Consider the following 7968-nt stretch of genomic DNA (forward strand, 5'->3'; position numbering starts at 1 on the left):
CGTGGGCCAGCTGGAGCTGGGAGGCTGCAAACAGCTGCTCTGTGCTCCGGCATGTCAGCACTCCAGCATCTTCCAGGATAGACACTGTGGTTTTTTCAGCACTCCGGCCAAAAAATGTTCCCACCCCCTGCTGTAAATATATACCTCCATTCCATTGGCATTTGACCTCAAAATGATTTAATACACTGAACTCTGTAGTTTAGTGAAGAGATACTAGATCAGGGTCAGCAACATTTTTTGGCAATGCCAAAAACACCCTAATCTCGACTTGTAACTTCCCTGCCATCCATCCCTAACACACCAACATCTTACAAGGGACCCAATCCTTGTTGCGGCAGTGTATCCCTGTCCCCTTCCCCACTGTCCTCCCAGAGGCACATGTGTACCTGCCTCCAGCAATGAACTGGCCTGGGGCTCTACAGACAGCAGTGCACCAGCTTGCAACCTCCTCACCACCTGGTGCGAGTAGCCTGGGTTCCTTGGTGGGTGGCAGGGGCCTTCTCAGGGCCCAGGACAGTTGTGGGAGGCATCTGTGAGGCTGCTGTAAGGGAAAAAAAGGTTGACCAGCTACTGTGTAGCACCCATACACTGAAGGGTGTGCTCATACACTAAAGAGCACTGGCCATGTCCTGTCTTTGGGCTTGTTCCTAGCTGCGATTAATTTAGCACAGAATGAGGGGGTGTCAGCAAGATGATTTATTTCCCTGCAGAGGGGGGCCACTCAGTGTCACAAAGACAGAGAGTTCCCCACGAACTGAGTTTACAGCTTGGTATTTATACATTAAGCATTGCATTGCTACATTGTTGTGCGCGCATTCGGGTTTTTTTCCTTGCTGTTACAAAATTACAAAACACGGTACAGAGCAAGCTTGGGCCGGTTGAGACTGGTTTTGCAGTTACACGTTACTGTCAGCGAGAAGTACACGTCACTTACTGTCAGCAAGAGGTGATCTTTTAATTTTAGGGGAAAAAAGATCATTTGCTTTTTCAAGGGTCATCTGCTTTTTATGATTGTATTGCCGTTTTCTCTTACAGTGCAAACCATTTCACCAAGATCTGCGGAGCTCCAGCCCAGCTCATTGCTGGCAGCAAATCCCTGCTGTCTGCCCGGAGGCACGCATGTAAGGGGCCGAAGCTGCACTGCCACAACAAGGATTGGGCCCTTCATGGCTTGCTGCCATCTGCCCTGAGGCATGTGTCCATCTGCTGCTGTCAATGAGCTGGGCCAGACCTCAATGCAGTGGCCTTCAGCCTCTTGGCTGCCTGCCAGTCAGACTGGGCTCTGGGCAAGCCCCTGCCACCTACCACGGAGCTCAGGCTGCTCGCAGCAAGTGGCAGGAGGCTACAAGCAGCTGCCCCAAAGTCTGTGGAGCCCTGGCCTGGCTCATTTCCAATGGTGGGTGCACACGCACCTCTAGGCAGACAGCAGAAAAGCTGTGAGGGACCCATCCTTGTGGCAGCACAGCTCCTGCCCCTTCTCTGCCATCCACCCTGAGGTGCACATACTAAGCAAAATGCCTTCACATACCATGCTCTGGCATGCTGCTGGAGGTTCCAGACCCCTGTATTAGATAAACAAGCTCTATACTACTGCAACTAAACTGTTTCTGATATCTAGGCTACTTAGTAACCTGGTACTTCTCTACTATATTATAGAGTGTGGCATTAAGTTATTTTGAGATCAGATGGCAATGGAACTGAGGCAGAAGGCAGAGCAGAGTCACACCTTATAGATTAACTAATTCCAAGATGCATAATTTTTTATAAGCAACAGCTCACTTCATTAGATGCTATGAAAAAACATACAGGGAGCAGGTGTTCAAACAGAAAGAGTAATCTGAAAGTGATCTGTTGCTTACAAATGCTCATGCATCACCAAATTAGTCTATAAAAGGTACAATTCTACCCTGGCTTCTGCCTGACCTCTAGCTAATGTGGCCAACTATCTTTTTATGCTAATGGAATGGAGCTTTAAGGGATAAACCGTAGAAATTGACTAATTTGCCCCACTAGATTGAGTCCAGTATCCAACTTAATTCATTAGTTTGGGTACCTGTCCTCTCCACTGCAGTGGGAAGTGCAGATATGCTCTTAGGCCAATTTATAGAACTATGAAATTCCTCTGTATGTTGTAGGACTTTATCTCCAACACTATAAATAGGCATTGCATTTATCCTGGGAGGAAGGGTTTTGTCTGAGGACCTTACAAACATAAGAGGCCACTGTCCCTCTTCAAGTCCTGCTAAATATGTGAGATAAAAATGTGCTACCACTTTTTCCCAGAACACTGTGTTTTGTATCTGTAAGGTTATTGAGGGTTATTCCCTAAGAAGCTGACCAGGATGTGTGCTTTTTCAGACCACTACTGGCAAAGGAGCATCAATGAAATTTGGAACGACTACACATGTAAATGACTGTTCTACATCTGTTTTGATCCACGTCAAAGACCAGGATGATTAGGATTGTATTAATTGTAGTGTCTGTTTGCATCCCAAGGTATTCCTTCAGCTAGGCCCAGGAGCCTTCCTCCTTTCCTACCTCAACTAAACAGAATAAACAAAACATCAACAACCCATCCTATCCAGGGCAAGGGCTTCACCACAGTTCTTCAGTGCTGTCTTTCCTCTCAGCTTCCCTCTCCTCTAGCATCATCTCTCTGGGAGCTTTTAACTTCCTCTAGGGACAGCCAATTATCCCCAACAGCTGGCCTAGCACTCCTAGGCAGGCAGGCTATTAACCCACTGTAGCTGGGCTCTAGCCCCCAAGCCATACACCTTGTTACAGTATAAAAGGAGAGAATCTGCTATTACTGTGTTATAATTTATTGTGTTCAAATTAAGTTTTCCCAGACTTTGGCGGTATCACACTTTGGGGAAATTGTACTGAATAGGTGCTTACTTGAGGAACACTTACAGCCAAAAGCTACCATATAATGAATTTGCCAAAGGCATTCGGTCATTCTCCCGTGCGCGTGCGCAAAAATAGACACACAGTAAAAGCTGTGATAACTGGCATTTTACTAACCGGAATACTCTATTAACCAGAATTTCCAATATCCCCCAATACAAATCCTCACTTTAGCAACTGGAATCTTTGCCAAGTCTATTGGCATGTGCACTGTTTCTTGAGCAGGGCCTGGAGGGGGGAGAAGGCAAGGGCAATGGCTCCCCTCTGCAGGCCGCGCAAGCACTGCCCAGCTAGCCAGACACAGGGAGGGGGGGAAGGAGTAGGAGTTTGCATCCACCACCCTACGCCACTGCCGTGTGCAAGCCCAGATAACCAGAGTTTTTTGATAACTGGCACCCCCCTTACCCCACTCATGCTGGATAACAAAGCTTTTACTGTGTATATATACACACATCTCCATCCTGATATGCTGTCAGACTACCTTGCATCAAACTCAGCATTTAGCTATGCCTTGTAAAAAGATCATGCCAGATGTTAATCAGCATGTAATTCAGCCTCTTACATATGCACTCTACACTTTTCATTTGTTAGAATGAATTCTGAAGTTTCATTAAAAAGTTAAATATTAATGCTTAAAAATAAAATACCAAGGCTTGTCATTGCTGAATATTGTAAGATCATTAACAAGGCAGAAAACGTCATTCAGTCAAAAAATTAGCACAGTAAGATGACATGTAAATAATAGCTTCTAAACCTCTATGTTCTGCCATAATAATCCATATGCAATATTAATGGTTGTTAGATGAATTAGGAAAGAGTAAAATTTTGTCCACTAGGTTTACCAGTTCTGGATTTTATCTAGGTATTTTATAGCTCTCGCACCTTTTTTCCTATCCATTGTGATAAACCTTCACATGGTTACAGTTGTCAGGCAATCACAATTCATTTCTCCATTTGAAAGGCATGGTGGTTCACAACATAAAAGGGGATTGCAATTCTATTGTGCGCCAGCCATCCTTAATCATGTTCTATGTAACTTGTATATGATATTGATTTTAAATTAAATATAGTATATGAATATTAATCTACAATACAGTTTTTCCTTATGGCACATTATTTGGAAACTATAGGATGTTTTAAGGTAATTGAAACGCTGCATATTTATCTGAGCTGCTTTGCTGTGTTCTGATTTATGCAGCCTAGTTACATGCAGCCCAAGAGGCTATAGTTACACAGCTTGCATCTCATATTACCTCCTCATTACAAGAAAGAAATGCTAATAAATGAAAGCATGAGCAGGATGTCAATTTTTGAAGCATCTACTATACTTGAGGTCAAGATTTTCAGGATTATCTTTACTTTGAGACATTGATTATCTGATTCCTTAATTATAGTTTTAAGTGGCAATTATAAAAATTAACTATGAAAATATAGCCAACTATAATTACACATCAGTCTAAAGAGGTCAATTAAAAGCATTATAATATGGAGATTAGATTATGCAATACATAATATTCACAGCATTTAAAACAGGGTTTTATCTAACCCAAGATAACCAGAAAAATTAATATTGATTCACCTGGTTAGTGGTTTAATGTGCATGAATGAACAGCAAAGGTTTTTATATTCCAAATATCTGACTCTGGTACTGAACAGTGTTTTAAAAAATTTATATTAGCAGTAGTAAAAAAAATGTAAAAGTCATAGTGGCAATGAAATGACATCTGAGTTACTAAAATGTCAGTGTAAGTGTGATGGCAGCATAATGGCTTCTTGTAATGGAAACCATCAATGGCAGTACAACAGTGCAAGCTACTTCTGTACAACTCTGAAGTTTCTGCATTTATCAAAATAGATACCTCTTGTTGCAAAGTTATTAGGTGTAATGTTCTGCTAAACTTAGTTCTATGAACTGTTTAATTAGTCATTTGTGGCTGAGTGAAAACATTACTAAAAATACTTATTTTATCCCAAGACTAATAACTTTTAAAGATGTCTGTTATCCTAAATGACGTGGCAGATCCGCTCAGAGCTGGCCTTAGGGAAAATGGTGGCCTCGGCACACTTGTATTTTGGTGCCCTCCCTCTCCAAGTCAGCAGCACTTCTGCAGGAAGAGGCAGGCAGGCAGGCACATGTGGCACGACTGTTCCTGCCCGCCTGCAGGAACAGTCAGAAAGCAGAGCAGCCTACACTGCTGGGTATGGCTCCTCCTGAACAGCAGCTGGAGGGGGAGGGCCGGAATCAAGTGCTGCTGGGTGTGGCACCTCCCCAACCACAACAGCCTGGGCAGTCATCCACATCATCCACCCCTAAGGCTGGCTCTCAATCCACTGAAAACAGCAACTTTTGTCATGGACAGCTTTTCCATGACAAATTTAACATGGGGCCAAGTGTCTCTGACCCCTAGTATCCCACCATGCTCTGTTCCTCTTCCCCCCACCTCAAGGAGGGAGGGACAGCAGCTGGCCCCCTTATAGCCCACCCAAAGAGGAGCTGTCAAAAGGCCTGCAGAGACTAAGCAGCTCTGTCAGCAACAGTGATGAGGCTGCAATGGTGGTAGGGGCTGATGTTTAGTAGCTTAGAAAGAACCCCATCAGCTGCTGCCACCATTTGGAAGTAGTCCCATAACACCATTTTTTGTAGCACTACAAAGTTTGTTTAGGGCATTAGTGCCATTTACAGTAACACTTCAAAAAGCTCAGCTTCTTTTGATAAGCAGATTCAAGTCTCACTGCCGTTAAATCCATTTACCCATGGTATGGAGGATACCCCTGGAAGTAGATCTGGACAGGAAATTATTTTAGTTTCTTATGGAAGTTTCTGAAATTTCCAAAGTTTAATCTCTTCTGAGTAGGCAAAAAAAGTCAAAATCTTGATGATATTTGTGTCAGTTCTCTCCACCAATCCCAGTTTGAACAGAAATATTTCTTTCACATTTTGACCTTTTTATTCCCAAGCATATTTGTTATGCTTATCTTATATTTCATAACCATACATTGTTTTTAACAAGAAAATTGATGTTTTTCATTTTAAAAGTATCAAGACACACTTCAGTAACACTGGAGTGATGTGGTAGCCACAGTGGTTTGGGAAATATGGAAGAGGCAAGGATTTTATGAATGCAGTCTTTTATTGCACCAATTGCATGGTTGTAATAGATGTAGACAAGCTTTGCATTCACTGCATTCAAAAGCTTGTCTAAGTATATCCCAGTGAGGTAGTTGATCTAAAAACAGTTATCACCACAAAAACATTTTGGCAAACTTGAAGTTTTTCTTCAGATACTTTGAGTTATGGTATTTACTCAAATCCAAGACAAGGTTTCCCCACTCATTTAACATGCGTGAAGACCCTTGTCTTAGATTTGAGTACAAGGTTGTGGCAGGGGCAAGCTACTGCTTCAGCTCCAAATCTGACTCAGACATAGGGTCAAACTAAGAGTTGCAGCTGTTGCCTTCCCCACCCCAGTGCCTTCTGTCTGCCCCCGCCCCCTCAGCAGCCTCAGCCTCCATGCCCTTCCAGCCATCTTCCCTACCCACTGCTGCTGTCACTCGCTTTCTGTCTCTTGTCTTGCTCCAGCCCTGGGCACAGACCATGGGGTTGCTCTGGCCCCACCAAGTATCAATGGCAGTAGCAGCAGCTCTGTCTTTGGCCTGAGCTCTGGCTCTAGGGCCTAGCCAGAGCTGCATCCACTGCAACAACTGTTACTAGACTGGCCTGAGAGCAACCCCATGCTCTGTGCCCCAGGCTGGAGCCCTGCCAGATGTGGAGCCAAAGGGTAAGCAGCATCAAGGATGAGGGTACAGGCTGTGGGGGGGAAAGAAAGGGGGGCTGCCAAGGAGGGCAGATACAGGAGGGCAAAGTGCCAGGGGTGCAGGTATGGAAAGAAAAGCAACAGGGAGAGGTAGGAGCAGGCACCATGGGGATGCAGATTTTGGGGCAGCAAGTTGTGGAAGGGCAAGGGCAGAGGGAAGGATGCTTGACTCCTCCCCACTGCCTGCCTGCTCCTGCCCTGCACTGCCTGTCCCCCCACACCCACTGCCTGTCCATCTCCTGCCCCCCCCCCCAGCTGTAGCAGTGGGAGATTGCATTTAAAGTGACACTCCAATAATTAGATACCATATATGAAAAAATTATAACAAATGGATACATGGGTGTGGCAGAATGGGGCCTGGGGTGCCGTGACCTCCCCTAGTGCCCCCTACCAAACCGTGCCAGATCAGGTCTAATGCACCCTCAATATTTTGCCCACCCCATCTTTGATGTTAATATTGAAGGGAGGCTGCCTTTCTAACCCTCCCTGGCACGGTGCCTTAAGATGTCTCCTGGCTCTGCCTAGTTGCTCGGTGCCCCTGCCTTATGGGCTTCTAATCTGTGCCCTCCCTGGGGCTTCTCCCATGCTCCTGCCCGCACTGGGGCCTTGCTCTGAGCCCTCGCCCTCTCCTGGGGCTTCCTTCTGTTCTTGCCCACACTGGGGCCTTGCTCCGAGTCTCTGAGCTTATCTCCCCCTTCTCCCAATGTACTCGCTCCCCCCCCCCGGGGCTTTTCCCAATGAGTGACTCTCGCGCCTACACTGGGGCCTGTCTCGCGCCCGCACTGGGGCTCTGCTCAATAGGGCTCAGGCAGCCTCAGCCTTACCTGGCCCCTGGACCCCTTTCCAAGTCCTACGCCCCACTGGGGCATTCCCACAATTGGGGCTCAGGCAGCCTCAGCCTTACCTGGCCCCCAGACCCCATTTCCAGGTCCTACGCCCCACTGGGGCATTCCCACAATTGGGGCTCAGGCAGCTCCAGCCTTACCTGGCCCCCAGACCCCATTTCCAGGTCCTACGCCCCACTGGGGCTTCCTGCCTCTGCCTGCACTGGGCTCCTCCTGAAGCTGCCCACACTGGGGCCAGGGTCAGGACGCCCCAAAACACAGCACCTTCTCTAGCACCAGGAACCCCCACTACTGGGGAGCTCCCCTGAGGCCTCCTCCAACCCCTACAGCCTCACCCAGTCCTCCAGTCTCTCACTCCAGGGCTTCTTGCTGCCCCCTACCAAAGCTGCACCCTCTGTGGC

This window comes from Gavialis gangeticus, unplaced genomic scaffold (assembly GCF_001723915.1).
Source record: "Gavialis gangeticus isolate Ggan-Ray unplaced genomic scaffold, GavGan_comp1, whole genome shotgun sequence".
NCBI classification, from domain to species: Eukaryota; Metazoa; Chordata; order Crocodylia; family Gavialidae; genus Gavialis; species Gavialis gangeticus.